Below are 15,877 nucleotides of genomic sequence, written 5' to 3'. Positions count from 1 at the left end.
AAGTGGGTAGTGAAAGCGTCTGTAAGGATGGCGGAGGCCAGATCACCTTACATAACTGAGAAGCACAGGCGGCGCCGACTACCAAGGAAATAATATTCCTTCCGTCAAGAGCGAATAAACTGCCTGAATCCAGGCAGTAAGGGATTATCATTTCTGAACAGCAGAGCTCTGGGACTGGTAAGAAGGCAACTGAAAAGGACAAAAAGAAAACAGGACGATGGTGACGGCTACATTCCTGACACCCTGTTTGCCTTTGAAATGGCAAGAAGAAGAACCCTCTCTGAAAGACACGTTTTCATCTCTTGCCAGCTGCAAAGGGGGATGTGTTTCAGGGGGTGCTTGTCTGGTCTGACTGGAACTTGTTTCTGGGTGTGTCGCCATTCCTTCGAGAGTTTTTGCCCTGGACAAGGCTGCATTCAATGGCACACAGTTAAAAAAGAAGGAAAGTCCAGAGCTGGCAGCCAGTGGGTGCCTTTTCTACACGGATGTGCACTTCCCGCCTGCACCCATCACAGACAGGACTAGGCTGGGCTGGTCAGGGAGCCTGACGGAACGGTGCCAGGCCCAGATACAAGTCCTCCATTCTGACAAGCTACGCTGCCAAGCGGGACAGAGCCGCATCCTTCCTCATCCGAAGTCCCCTTCTTAAATTGAGTAGTTGTTCCAAAGGGGGAAGCACAGCGAGGAGGGAGGGAGGAGGCATCTCTTGTTGGTATTAATTATAACAAGGGGAAACCTTTATTCCCAATATAAAGTTTCTAAGTGAATTCAAGACAGAATCTCCAGGCCGGAAAGACTCTTAAATGTCATTTTGATTCAAACTCTTTCGTTCCCCCTCCCCAATATTCAAATTTTCCTGTAAAACCCTTGCCAAGTAGCTAGTTAGGCCCTCTTTCAACATCTGTTGTGACAGAGAAGAGAACCCATTACCAACCTCATTTTCACATGGCCTTCGCTATAATGAAGTGCTAATATATGGAGCTGGATCCTAGTCCTCTATAACTGTGTAAATGCGTTGCTGTCCTGACTGAGATCTCCGCAACAATGTCGTACAAGTGACCCTCTTCAACAGAAACATCTGGACCCATCTGTGAAGGCACCATTTCCTTATCTCCATAAAGCTCACTTCCCTAACTGGAGGTACCAGGAAAGCATCCCTCCTCCCCTCGCCAACCCCCAAGATGAGAAAACCGTACCCTGGACATGAAAATGTCATTAAAATGTCAACAGTCGATTAAGATATCTCTCGTGGGGTTTGAGTCTAAAAGAAAACAGATAAAGGAGAGAAGAAAGCAGTAAGAGTTCAGAAATACAAAGGGCCAGTGGGGCTGGCTCAGCTCTGAGCGAAATTTCTCCAAAACTTTTAGACACACCAGCTTGTTAACTATGTCTCTGTTACAAAAAGCTCAGCTGTTCATAGAAGGAGACTACGGAGGAGCCTGGAGACAGAAGGCAAGGCTTAGTACCCTGCAGCAAGGTGGAGGGTTTCAAGACTGGCTTTAGTGATGCACAGAGCCAGCATCTCGTCCATATCCACGCCAGCTACATAAACAAGTCTCAAAGTCAGCAAATTAAGTAATCAGGGAAGTGCCTCATGGTGGTAGGGGGCAGCAGGGGTGTGTGCCTAGCTCATTCCGCACCTGACACAGAGTCAGCATTCAGTCATTAGCTACTGTTGTCATTCTTTCTTCTTATTATTAGAAAGCTAACTTTTGATTCTCCTAATTGTTTCCCCAAACACTGTAACAAATATAAGGAGTTGGAAACCTATGTCTATGGTGGGACGTTGAGGCCAGTGTGAGATCGGAACCAAGAGAAAGATGACTGCATAAGAGTAACTATACTAGATGTTGGAAAACTAGTAGATAGGTTTGGCATTTTGCCTTTTGACCACCGCAATCTACTGAGATACACTCCACACAATGTCATTTCTGCAAGCTTGTTTCCTATACACGTCCTCCAGTTCCCTTAAGTCTGTACTTCTGTCACCAGCTACAAAAAGAGAGGACTGGGGAAGCAGTCCTACATACTGCTGCCCTAGAGTTCTCTGCTCTGAGTAGTGACCATAGGTTATGTAATCATGGGTTTCTCTGCTGCTGACCTCTCAAGCTATGTTGTATTGGATGTTAAGTATCTCTTTTAAATGGGTCAAGACCAGTCAATAAGTTCAGCTGCATCTTGACGTGTAAGAAGCCAGAAAATACTAATTTTATATATGCAAGAGTGTGTCCTAGAAGAGCTGACAGAAAAGACTTAGGAAATGCCTCAATGGAGAATGTGCATGCCAAGGTCTCCCGGTGCTTACACAGTTATATTTTTGTAAAAGATATTTTCCTCTTTGCCTTGTGTTTGATGGAAAGTTTCAAAATGCTACAGGGGATGCAAAGAAGCAGTTATCCCTCAGGCTGCTGGAAGCCTGCTGTTTCAGTGGAAAGGGACCTTAAAAGTGGCAATGTCTAAAAATTATAGACACTCTTAGAACAGGGGCACCGCACAAGCAAAGATGAGTCCCAGCAATACTGTTGGGCAGTGACGCTGTGCAATGGAAGAATTAGCAATGGAACGTGCAGAACTCCAACAAATACGATCCAGTTATCAAGAACTGAGTGGCCACTTGATAGTCATTTCAACCTCTAAGGTACAATTTCCTCACGTCCAAATCAGAACAAACTGACCTGACAGAGCTTTGATCTAGTCAAGTGCCATAATGGATGCACAAGCATCTTGTAAATTGGTAGGCACTTGGATGTGTACCAGGAAATACTCCTTTTGCCACTTAGGAAAGCCAAAAGTCCATTGGTTTACTGTTGAAATTAGTGCCTTCCTTTACAGGATCTGTCCCCTCAAGCTGATAATATTGTGGTCATATTTAAGCCAAGGCTCCGCTATGTAGACTTGGGCTCTTCGCGTGTCAGAAAAAGATGTCCTCATGGACTTGAGAAGAAGGAATGTAGCTATGTCATTATGTCATTATAGTAGACCAGGCAGGCAGATATCACCGTGTCTTGCAATGTACAGTAGCAACTTTAATCCTACGACAGCATGGACCAATGTCTGTGATGTCTTTGGACCAGCACTGCTGAGGACATTACTGGTCACTGCTGGCTCACTTAGTGGAAACCCCCTTGTCTACTGCTTGTCTATGCCTGCAAGATCTAACACTTCAAGTCTGAAGCCAGGCAGATATGAGCCTACAGGGCTGTGCACACTGACTGGCCTTTCCTGTATGCAACCAATTATTATGGTGATGCATAGAGACTAAAGGGCTGTAATTTGTCCTCATGGCTTCCGGACCACCTCCTCCTTCACTAGCTTTCTCTTATGAGTGCTGCCTTGCCACAGCCCTTTGTACCAGCTCTTTCTGGAAGTTCTTGCTTAGAAACTTTTCTTGGGCCTCAGCTCTCCCATTTTGGATCTCCACATAATTTATTCACGCACCCCCCTCAAAGAAAATCATCAAACTAGACTTACTAAAACACCCCGGTTTTCCTTGTTACATGTGAGAAGACAGAAAGGAACCCTTTCAGTCATCTTGTAAGAGGAACGCCAAAGAGACTGCAAATGCTATGGCTTGAATGAGTTTCCTAAATTTGGCAGGCGGGGGTTCAGATTTTAACTCCCAATGAAAACATGTTGAGAGTGTGTCATTTATGTAGTGAACCACAGTGGGCCCTTTCTACCCTCCTGAACACAATAATGCCAGACTCCTGGGAGCAATTGGCTATCGGGGAGTGGGATGACAAAAGGATGGGTTCAGATGGACTTCCTAGCCGCTAGAACCACCAGAGCTAAATCTCTGTTTTTCATCCATTACTCAGTTTGAGGTATTCTCTCATAGCAGCTCAAAATGAGCTACATGTAAGCAAACACATCAGCTTCTAACAAAGACGTAAACAAATGCGTCTACCGAACAGTACTGGGCTCGCTACATTAGCTGTTTCTCAAGCACACACATTGCCAAGCAGAGAAAAGTGTCTCCATTTTGCTTTGTCTCAGCAAACATCTCTTCTTTACAGGGTAGCCACCCGCCACCTCCACCTGGCACAGTTTGTCTTTAAGAAAAATCAAGCAAAACAAATGTTTTATTTATCATAACAGCCCATAATACACACATGGAGGTAACAGTGGCAATGATTTGTTGTTGGTGTTTTGGTCTGGCTTTGTGATTATTATTTAGTTAGCTAGTTAGTTTGTTTGTATGTTTGTTTCTAACTTAGGTTTACAACTGAAATTGAAAACCTTTGCAGTCATGGTTAAATAGCGTCATGAATCCAAAGCCTTAGGCACAGATCCCAGCACATGGACCTTGGACCAACCTTAGGCTCTGCCTTTGCAACTCCCTAAACTGACCTCCATAAGTGTTATTTGGAAGAAAAGTGTTGGACATTTTTCGCCTTTTTTTTTTTTTTTTTTTTGCTTATGACTCTGGATGCTCTGCAGCCATTGCTAGAATACAAAAGAACTTTCCAGCTAGGCAGAATAAGTCTGGAGAAGGATAGGTGGGGTTGGAAGCAATGCCTACAGGTCTCAAAGCACCTTTTCCTCCCATGCAACCCCCAGAAGTTTTCAGAATTTACAAGGCATGTTTACTCTGAACAAGATGCCAGAATGGGCCCTGCAACAAAATTAACGTCAATTATTATGATCGCACATTGGCTCTAGTTTTTCAAGGGGAGTTATTAAACACAACTGAATTCCCTATGCACATAAGCATATGCATATTATTTTAGTTCAAAAGCATAATAAAACAGAAAAAATAGACTGAGAACTAATTATTTCAGGTGCTGGGCTAAGTACTATTTAATTATTTGTTTATATAAAATTTAATATCCAAAGCATCCAGGAACACAGATGAGGAAACATACTTAGAGATGTGAAATAATTCTACCAATCCCAGGGTGCTGATATGATTTGCCTGCCCAGGTTATCTCAGCCTAAAGGCCACGTTTGTTTTTTTTTTTAAATCACCAAATGCTAATGAAGAGATGTAATCTCGAAGAACAGACCACATATTGATTCCTAGATTAAATACACTTATTGAACTACTTCTCTTATATAAAGCAGCATGAAGTAGGTGGGACAAACAGAAAGGAATAAATAACAAGGTCATCCCTTACAAAGTGGTGTCACTGTACAGGCTCTACCAGTGACCAGTTCTGTGACTTTGGACCTTCGTTTCTTCTCCCGCAGAATGTTGGTTATAACTATACCTGCCTCAGAGGTTATTCCTAAGCTTTTAAAAAAATGAATATTCACAGAGCATATGAAACAGTACCTGGCATGTATCGCCATGCTATTGGAAACTCATATTATGATGCCTTGATGATATATCTACAGGCCCATAAGGCTCCACAAGAAAATTGCCTGCAAGCCATTCCTAGGCTGGGTAGGGACCGTTTAAACCCCAGGAATCAATGTGAAGAGTCTTACCTTATGTGGAATTAAATATTTCCCCACTTTGGTACAGCAGGGTTCAGAACCTGGTAGTTGAAGAATTATAGGGATCTCCTAGCCACGATGTTTTGGGGGATCTGATTACATAATCCCCGCCCCCGCCCCACACACACACACACACACACACACACACACACACACACACACACACACACGGACTGTAAAATTCCCTGCTGAATGGAACTGAGCAATGCATACATTTCCTTCCATTACTTAATGCATCTGGCAATGACATAGATTCACTGGAGGAAAACCAAAAGCATCCAGTCTTGCCTACTTTACCCAATCTCTTGTTTTAAAAAAGACGTTCTACTAAGAACTAGAGGTTTGAATGAGATGTGAATGAAACTAAATTGCCTTTCGCATCTGCTCACAGCAGCTCTTACAAGGTCAGGTTGGTTTATCTACTCATCGGGTAAATAAGTCACTTGGCTTCACTCACTGTTCACTGCCCTAACATTTTGTTAACATTCCTCAGTATTTCATGCGCTATCCAGGCTCCTTATTATGGCAGCAGAACTGGTCTAGTCTTACACCCAGCTGTCTTCCTAAGCCAGCGCTCACCTGAAGAGTCTTCTCATGTTAATCTCAGACTCCCTTCCAATAAACGCAAACCTCTTGTGTTGCTCTACTTGCCAGTCTCCCGGAAGATCTTAGACAGACAGACAGAGATAATATTTTTCACTTTTTGGTCTTCCTCCCAAACTGACAGTACTGTATCCAAACAGTATCTCAGCTTGCAAAGACAGATTTATACAACTCAAAAAGGTAATGCTGCACAGATTTATATTTACACACACATCATCATCATCATCATCATTAAGGATTCTAAATAAAAGTCTTCAACAAATATACCTATATTCATGTTTGTGTTCACACACCTACATACATATATATATACATATGTATGTTTGTATATACATCTATCAAATTGTTTCAGTATTACATACACACATATACAATTTGTTTCCTTATTCAGTTCTAGATATTTCTTTCCACCTCTTAGGGACATATAATCATATTGGCATCTATCCATACATTTGTTTATTCATCACTGAGTCATTATTGAGAAACACCTTCTAGACATTTTTCTAGCCTCTTACAATGTACTAGTAAACAAACGTTCCTGATCATGTGTATTTTACTTTCAAGTTGGGCCGGAACAAAAATAAACAGTAGGCTAAATAAATACAACGAGTAAATAGTGTGTGGAAATGTGATACACCCACTTAGGAGATAAACGGAGCATGCTTAGTATAAGCTTACAGATAAGAAAACTAAGTCTAAATAGGACAAGTATACACTATCTAAGACTTCTTAAATCTCCTCCTGAATGCAGTGCCTCCAACTTTCCAGCAACTGTTTCAAGTTCTGTCTCTGTCAGCTGCACTCTGCAATTAGAAAGCTAAATTCAAACTTTCCAGAGAAGCACGGCTTTGTGTGTTCTGTCATTCTTGCGTGTCACTCGTTCCCCAAAATTGAATGAGCTCCTTCATTTTAATAAGAACTAAGATTCCTCCACGAACAATTGGAAAATCCCAAGAAAGGTACACTCATAATTCCAGAATCAAAAAAGAAGCCAAAGACTGCAGAAATATACATATAATTATATATTACATTTATATATACACATATGTATAAATATTTAAATATAAAAATTAAATATAAATAGTATAAAATATATAATATATTGTAAAATATTATGGTGATATAGTTCGCATTATATTTTTAAGGCTCTATGTTCATTTCCAAAATAGCAAATGTAGGTGTGGCTAATCTAGCTGGCTACTTTCTCTTCCCATCTACAAACCTGGACTTCAGAGCATGGCAGCTTCTGCAGTCAAAAAAACAGTGTGGAACCATATTCCCCAGGACACAGAGGTACCTTTCTGGGTGTGCTATGCCATGATGCTTACTGCTGCTGATAGGCCAGCCAGCTCTCTGTGACTGTGACACCTCACAGACCATGAAGTGCAGGGGCTTTTGTGGAAAGAGAGAAGTTCTATTCTTGGCCTTGCATGCTGTCACCCATACCTACCTATCCGCTGCCCATATCTGCAGCCATAGGCTTACAGCAGCTTCCTAGAAGACTGCTCTGTCCATATCCTCATTCTTCATTTGCAAATAGCAGGCCTACAAAAGACATCCATGCCAGGCTGGCGGGCTGAATGGCCAGGGGTTGGGGGCAGGGGATCCTCTTCACTGCATGCAAAGAAAGGTCTTTGGAAATGTTTAAACTCTTTGAGACTTGGGATAACAATGCGTTGGCAACATCTGACCCAATCACCTCAGAGCTTTCAGTTTTACAAAATAATACTTTTATATGTCAGTTAGAGACATTTTTATATTTTGAAACTAAATATATAAACAAAAGCAGTGGTAGTATTTGAACACAGGGCGTTTTCTATTGTCTGCCCCAGCATCCACATGGGCACGTTTGAGAATCATCATCACTGCTGCTAATCATGACAAAGGCCACTGTGCCCATGTACCAGGCTTTTTAACAAACCTCACGGCATATGACTGACACCTTCCAAACACATGGTGATGTGGGTTGTATTATCCCATTGTAGATGCGATGATGAAAACATGGCAGAGACAGAACTAGTAACGTCTCTAAAGTCAATCCAGGAAAGGTCACCCGCTGTCTAAGCCACCTATGACACACAGTCAGAATCTGTCACAATAGCTTCCACAGGAACGGGCTCTAAAGGATTGTGCTCTCAGTGAAAAGAGCATTTTCAGATACCTGAATTTACAAAATGCTTCCTTCTCCTCTCTCGTCACTTTAGAATTGATTGGGAGACTAGGAAAGGAGTGAAATCGTAAAGGCGCACGTGCCACTCAGGAAGCAAAGACGCGCACCTGTGGGATAGAAACTAGAACAAAATGATTACCTGTCCTTAGGTTCAGCTGAGACCAATTACATCAAATAATAGTGAGAGAGACTGATTGCTCCTTCAGAAAGCAGAAGACCCAAGCTCACTGCCGTTGCCCACTTCTGTGGAAGCTTCTTTCTTTCAGAGTCATGTTATCTGTGACACTTGACACTATCCACGGTGTCAGGACAAGCAAGACTGCTCTTCAGTGTTTGTTGAAAAGTATCCTTTATTAGGGTAGAAATGTAATATGCTTTCCCACCACTGAGCTAGCAATGTCCAGTCTTTTTAGAGTCTGGGACTCTTTATCACCTGTCTGATCTTATAACCACACCATTTTTAAAAATTAAAATAATTTGTCTTATAGAAGCAACTTGCAAAAGAAGTAATTCAAGCTGTGCATGCACAGTGACACTGTCCTGTAACTGCAACACTCTGGGAGGCAGAGGCAAGAGGATCTTGGTGAGTTCAAGTCCAGCCTGGTCTACAAAGTGAGTTCACTGTCTCGAAACCCTGTGAGAAGCTCTGTCTCGAAAAACCAAAAAGAAGAGGAGGGGGAGGAGGAAGAGGGGGAGGAGGAGGAAAAGGAGGAGAAAGAGAAAGAGGAAGAAGAAGAAATTCTATATATGCTGGAATAGAAGGAAGTTAATCATGTGCCTATTGAATCTACTATTAATCTATCAATCCGTTCATCTCTTGTATGCACAGGATACTGCCAGGCACAGGGTAGGAGAAACCATATCTAAATGATTTAAGTATTGATCAAGGACACAGACAAAGTCACAAGTAATGGGCCCAAAGCTTTCAATATGAAAATACATATTATAAGAACTTGAAGGGGGTTTCATGAACCAGGTTGAACTAGGAAAGGATTTGGAAAGAACGAGGACAATAAAAGCAGCAAGATTACAGCCGAGGACACAATAGGAGACATTTATGAAAGCAGCTATACAGGCCTGAACACTCTGTAGTGCAATAAATAAATAAAGTAAAGTAGACCAAAGGCCTTACACTGCAGCATCTTTGCAGTAGTCTTTACAGGCTACACAAGCTTAGGCCAATCCAGATGAGGATAGGTAAATATAGGTGATAGATGACAGATAGATAGATAGATAGATAGATAGATAGGTGACAAATGATTGATAGGTTGACACAGCTATATAACAGTTATAAATTTAATATTTATTTTTTTAATTATTTATTTATTATGTACAAAGTGCTCTGTCTCCATGGTCACCTGCACGCCAGAAGAGGGCATCAGATCACAATATAGATGGCTGTGAGCCACCATGTGGTTCCTGGGAATTGAACTCAGGACCTCTGGAAGAACAGCCAGTGCTCTTAACCTCTGAGCCATCTCTCCAGCTCCCAATAGTTATTATGTCCCTAAATGAAAGGCAGCACTACATCTGCATACTCAATCTCACACTTTTCTGTCTTTGGTAGGAAAATACATTTGGATGACAAACAATAAGGGTATTTTCTCTTTACTTCCTTTCCTCCCCCACCCCACCCCCGTCATTACTTGATATTTGTAGAAAAAAAATAATAATAATTTTCAAATACAAACAAAACAAAAAAGCACGTGACTATAGAATTTGAGAGCTGAACTGGTTCTAAAGAAGGCATCAGGTGTGACATGGCAGAACACCCTTGAAGATTGTTCACTCACCTCGCTCACATCTTAGGCCCCAAACGAGCAGAGTAACATCAGGATTATTGCATTGGTGTGTGACTGGCATGGACATAGGCCTAAGTTCTATTATTCAGCTCTTGTCCAGAGTCAGGAAAATGTAAGTCTTTCCTAGCTCTAAGAGGAAGCAAAACGGTGGGTCTCAGCAGCTTCACTCGCCTTGTGCTCCATGGCATGGGCCGTGCACCTCAGTGTCCTCAAAAACAGAGGGTGCAGCATCATCAGCAGGATTAGATGAGACAGTATGGGGGAGAGCAGTCCACGCCAACCTCAGCACAGGTCAAGAAAACACAGCTGCTAAATATTGACGACTATGATTTATCAGACTGATAAATAGAAGAAATTGTGAACAGAAAAAATTAGTTCTTATAGAATACTTCCTATTAAAAAAATGTGCTGGGGGTGGGGGTGGGGTGGGTAGGGAGAGAAGGATCCAAAATTCAAGGTCATTTTTTTCCTACACAGCAAATTAGCATGGACTAATCGAGTCTTCTATCTCATAAAGCCAGCAAGCAAACAAGCAAATAGAAGAAAGGAAGGATGTAGGAAGTAGAATGAGAGAGAGAGAGAGAGAGAGAGAGAGAGAGAGAGAGAGAGAGAGAGAGAGAGTGCCCTAAGGCACTTTTTCTAAGTAGCTAGAGAGCCTGAGGCTCATCTCTTTGGAATCACTTCTTCAGGAACTGCCAGAATCTAGGACTCACGGATGATAAACTCTGCTAACCACCCCCATCACAATAACCTACACATTTACACTACAAATAAATGAGCAGATGAGCAGCCGACTTGTATGTATCCCCCAGAATATTCAAGTGCTCTGTAACCTTCTTGTTCTTTGGCATTTTTTTTTTTCAATTTTCTTTCCCCCTACAGAACAATTTCCAAAATGGGCAAAGAGCACAGTAGGTGGCTCTCTTTAATATTTCACAGGCGAGGCAACAGTGACTCACTAGATCCTACATCTGTGCCACCAGCAAAGGCCTGATGGAGTTGAGCAAATGAAGCCGTGTGTGTGCTGAAAATAATCTTTCCGTTTGCCCTCAGCCCCATCCTCTGATTTCCTCTGGCCGCACTCTCCTTTTCTAGCGGTATCAGGTAAGATAAGGCTAAGTGTCTACTTTGGGGCAAGAGCAGATGCGGGCTCCCAGATGGCCAAACCTTTCTCCTAGAAGCTCACTAATAAAGCCTGCCTGTTAGCTACAAAGGAGAGCAGACTGACTCGTGAAGAATCTCCATGGACAAATGGCCTCGCTGACTTGGTTCTTCTTTCTGTCTGCCTAAAGCTATCAGCTGCTGCACGGAGAACTGAAACTCTGATTCCCTCCAAATGCTGCACTTATATACTCTAGTGGTTAGCCTTTGTCCTTGCACTCACTATACCCAGCACAGGCTCCTCAATGGAGGTGGGTTTTGTTTTTTTGGTTGAGAAGGTGCAGCCCATGGTTGCTTGCCCTGTGTGCTCAGCCAAAACATCACTAGGGTGAGAGGTAGTGGTAGAAGATTGCTGATGCTTACATCCTGGCAACCAAGGGGACACAAACACACACACCACACACACACACACACACACACACACACACACACACACGGAAAAGCAGTCGTTCTGCTGATGTTTTCCTTTTACTCTTTTATTCTATCCAAGCCCCCATGCCATGGGACGTTGTCTGTATTCAGGGTCGGTCTCCCCCATCCACTGTTACTCCTGTCTGGATGTGCCCTCCCTGTGCCACACACACTGATGTGTGTCTCACAAATCTAAGTGCTTCTACACCCTGTCAAGTGGACAATAAAAATTAAGCACGAGGCATGCTACTCTCTCTTTTCTACCCTGTCCGGGGAAGTGGTGAGAGAGCTAGCCCACTTGTAGTATTTTATCCTTAATAATCATGCTGGCCACCAACCAATCACAGGAAGGCAGGCAAAGAGGCCATCCAGAACAGGAAGACCAGTCTGACATATCATGATCTCTGTGTCTTTTTTTTTTTTTTTTAATTTTTATTATTAGTATTTACTTATTTATTTGTTTTTGGTTTTTTGAGACAGGGTTTCTCTGTGTAGTCTTGGCTGCTCCGGACTTATTTTGTAGACTAGGCTGGCCTCAAACTCAATGAGATCCGCCTGCCTCTGCCTCCCTTAGTGCTGGGATTACAGGCATGGACCACCATGCCCGGTAATGTGTCTTGATAGTCCCCTTCCTTCTAGAGTCTGAAGGTGTACCCTGTGAAACACACGAGAAAGGAACGCTGCCCCAGAGGGCATCAATGTGAACTCTATGAGGAGTCAACGCCACAGACTCTACAGAGCCATGTTGAAGAATTGTCCTCTTAGCAAAGAAATAACCACTTTGTGACCTGAAATCACTGGCCAAAGAAGGTCAATCTAAGAATGAGAATTAATTGTTCAAGTTCTATTGGCGAGGTGACAGGGTGTGACAGGAGAGGGCCTGAAAGAAACTGGAGGAGAACTCTCAGGTGTGAACTATACCCCTAGGGCAGAAATTCATCAACCATGTGACCCCTCGCATTTCTGCAAGTCTCACTTTAATTTACTTTCCAAGGAACTGAGCTAAGCTAAGAGAAACGCTATTTAATGAGTACAAGCACTGGATGTCACGGAACTTCATTTTCACACGAAAGCCCGGCATATGCATATCTAAGTCATTTAAGAACTTGATAAAACAGAAAGCGCTGAAAGTTAAAACGATTTTCCCAGCATCACCCATCAACTTACATATCAGACCCAGAATTTAAAAATCAAGGAGCTTATACCACACCGTAGGTCCTCCCACTATTAATATGCCTGCCACGAACATCTCCAAGGGCTATTGCAAGCAACAAGGAAAATAATAGGCGTGGAAAACACTTGGAAATTTGAAAGTTCTGCACACACACACATGGTTTGAGGATAACAGTAATATGTGTCAGGAAGGCTAAGACCCAATACGCTTTCTTCAAAAACTCAGAAGCAAAAGGGATTTGTTTTCAATGTTTGTTCCTCCCATCCCCTTGTTTTGGCCTTCTTTCAAATAGTTCCCTTTTCCTCGCAAGTCCCTGGTTTCCTAGGCACATATTCAGACATATCCTGGCCAAGTTATCACAAGGAAAACACAAGGAACAAGCTGACAAACAGATGTGATCCTGTTCTATAGCAACGCCTGGTGTGGGTGGTACCTAAGCAGGCATCACCAAACCCTCACCTCCTCCCCAAGCCATATCCCACTCCTTCCCTGGAGTTCATCAATTTTGCATGCAAATGCTGAGGACAGTGAAGAAGGCAGCCATTTACAAATGCTAACTACTCATTTCAGGGGGGCTCGCAGCATGGCCAGTAGATGGTAGTAAGTAATTGTATGGATGATGGAAGTAAAACCAATTGTCATGCAAGTAGGGTAGGGTGTCCAGGAAAGCTGCTTAATTGTAAAAGACTAGTAACATAGGATGGCTCATGTGAGCATGCATTTGTATTTGGGTTTAAATAAAGCAAATTAGTATTCAGAAGAGACTGAACTTAATAGTTACTGGACAATTTTTTAAAATTCCGTTGCCTCCTGGCTAAGGAATATGAAGTTGTTAGACGTTGTTAGATGGACCTATGAGCAGGAATTGAAGGCTTGGCCCAATCTACGGCCCTGTATACCTTCAAGCTTTCCTCACCAAAAATAAGACCCTCTTTGCCAATGTAGGGTGCCTCCTCTCAAAGCAGTTCACAGGCTGCAGGCTTGACCTGAATACAAGGAAGAAATTCACACTGCTCAAACACCAATTTTACAACCAAGTCTACCAGTGGACAAGATTGGAAAAATACTGTGGAGAACTGTTCAGGCCTGGCAGGTAAGGATGCCTTCCCCTCGACCCCTCAGTCCCAAGCACCAGAGGAGTTCTGTCTTCCTGGTAGCAAGATAGATAGGATTCCTGAGAAGTGTCCTTTGGCCTCCCCACACATGTGCACGCACACACACATACACGTACATGTGCACACACACTCACATACACACGCACACAAATAACTGCAAAAAAAACTTTTTAAGTGCTCAAAATCTAAAGGGAAATTATCATTATATTTCCAGATTTAAAAAAAAAAAAAAAAAGTCACTCCAAGGGAGTAGGAAATCACCTTTCTCAAACCCAGTGAATCCAGAATCATTACTGAGCAATATTTACCAAAGTTGCCAGGCCGGGCACCACTCTGAGCACATAACTTGACCTGTTGTATTTCCTCCTCCCACCTGCCAGCAATGCCTCATAGTGAACACTCTAGTGTCCATTTTGCCGCCTGAAATAGGACCAGAAAGGTGGGCTAAGCTGCCCAAGTTCACACAGACAACACAAGGCTGTGATAAAAAACCAGATCTTTTCAGCCCCCTTGCTAACCAGGGAGTCTGCCCTGCAAAGCTAATGCCTCTCCGTGGCACCTTGGTGCACAATTTCACATCCAGTGGGTTGAGGGAGGGAAGTGGGGGGGGGGGGGACTGTCTCCTAAAGGAAGCAGCAGAAGTTTGCTTTCATGTCTTTAATATTCTCTTTAACTAGGCTTCCTTATTCCCATCCAGGACATAGAGGTAGAAAGACACTCCAGGCTCCGTAAGTCAGCTCTTCCTACAGGACAGGCATCACCCCTTGTCGCACCCCCCCCTCTCCAACCCCCACCAGGGTGAATCATTCCTGGTACCTTCAAGGCTGTTAGAGCGGTGACCACCACTGGGTTGTCTCTTACCTCTCCAGGAATCCACCAGAAGCCTGGTAGAGACCCCAAGCAGGAGCCTCCCTCGAAGGGGGTAAAATAAAAGCAGGTCAGGAAAGGAGCTAGCTAAAGCTGCTGGCAGCCTCTCCCCAGGCTGTCACTGCTGGGGCTGCTAGCGACGTGATGGAGTGGGTGTGCTGGGACACAGCCTCCTGCTCGCTTCACGCTTACAGCGCACTCCTGAGAACCCTAGGCACAAGAAGACTGGTATAGATCCCTCAGAGGGCTGAGATCCCTCACAGCACCGGGCAGCCGTCCCGCGACTGCTTTACCTAAACCCTACCAAGGATAGGACTCCCGGTTGCTCAGTTCAAATCCCGACGGAGCACTAACTAGTAGTGTGATTTAGCGGTGGTCACTGTCTAGCCCTCTGTCTCAGTTTTCTCGTCTGTAAAACAGAATGGTTGTAGAAGCCGATCTACAAGAATTCCTACTACCCGGAGTTACTGCGGCTGGGCATTTCAACGCAGCCTTCTCTGCAGAGCGAGACTCACCTTCCTGGGCCAGCTGAGCAGGCTCGGCGACAACAACGGGATGGGTGCAGGGTGACCCGCCACTGCCTCTTTCTGTGCCCTGGTCCAAGCCAAACCCAGGGAGAGCCAGATCCTGGCAGCCTTCTCCGACTAGCCTCTTACTTTCCGCCGCACTTTCTTTTTCCCCCTCCGGGGCTCCTCCCCCGCCACCGCGCGATTGGCCCTGGGATCCGGTGGCCACAAGCTCCACCCGCAGCGGTGGCTCTTGCTCCGCCCGCGTTTGGGGCTTCCCAAAGCTGAGGGTGAGGGCGGCGCGCAGGGCAGTCCCGCCCGCTACGAGGTGGAGTCGCGTGGGGCCCGCCCGCGGGCGGATGCCAGGCTACGCTAGCTGCCCCCGCGTGGGCCACCGGGTCCCGGGAGGAGCACAAGGGGGAAGGGCTAGTCCTGCAGTCCGCCGGGCGGGCGGCCAAACGCTCGGGGCAGGTACGGCGCCCTCTGCACACCTAAGTGCACAGGCTTGCTCCATGCAAGATCGCCGGTCCTGAAGCCCAGGTTGACATTAACCTAAGGTCTCTTCCGTTTGTGTATTCACCTATCACACGCTAATGGCCATGAGTCGCTTCAGGCCTGGAGAGCCCACC

The 15,877-nt window shown here is 44.3% G+C and overlaps 1 protein-coding gene across 1 annotated transcript in view; it reads right to left on the bottom strand.

Annotated features, from left to right (window-relative positions):
• The window catches only part of Il1rap (interleukin 1 receptor accessory protein), a 138,834-nt gene extending 123,296 nt beyond the window's left edge, over positions 1 to 15,538 (bottom strand). Inside the window, exon 1 of the mRNA XM_051150798.1 lies at positions 15,258 to 15,538. The gene's annotated coding sequence lies outside the window, so the exon portion shown is untranslated. The remainder of the gene's footprint in view (positions 1 to 15,257) is intronic.
• Positions 15,539 to 15,877: the final 339 nt, after the last annotated feature.

Source organism: Acomys russatus, chromosome 8, assembly GCF_903995435.1.
Source record: "Acomys russatus chromosome 8, mAcoRus1.1, whole genome shotgun sequence".
NCBI classification, from domain to species: Eukaryota; Metazoa; Chordata; class Mammalia; order Rodentia; family Muridae; genus Acomys; species Acomys russatus.
Note: the sequence above shows the minus strand (reverse complement) of the source record. Positions and strands in the feature narration are given on the sequence as shown.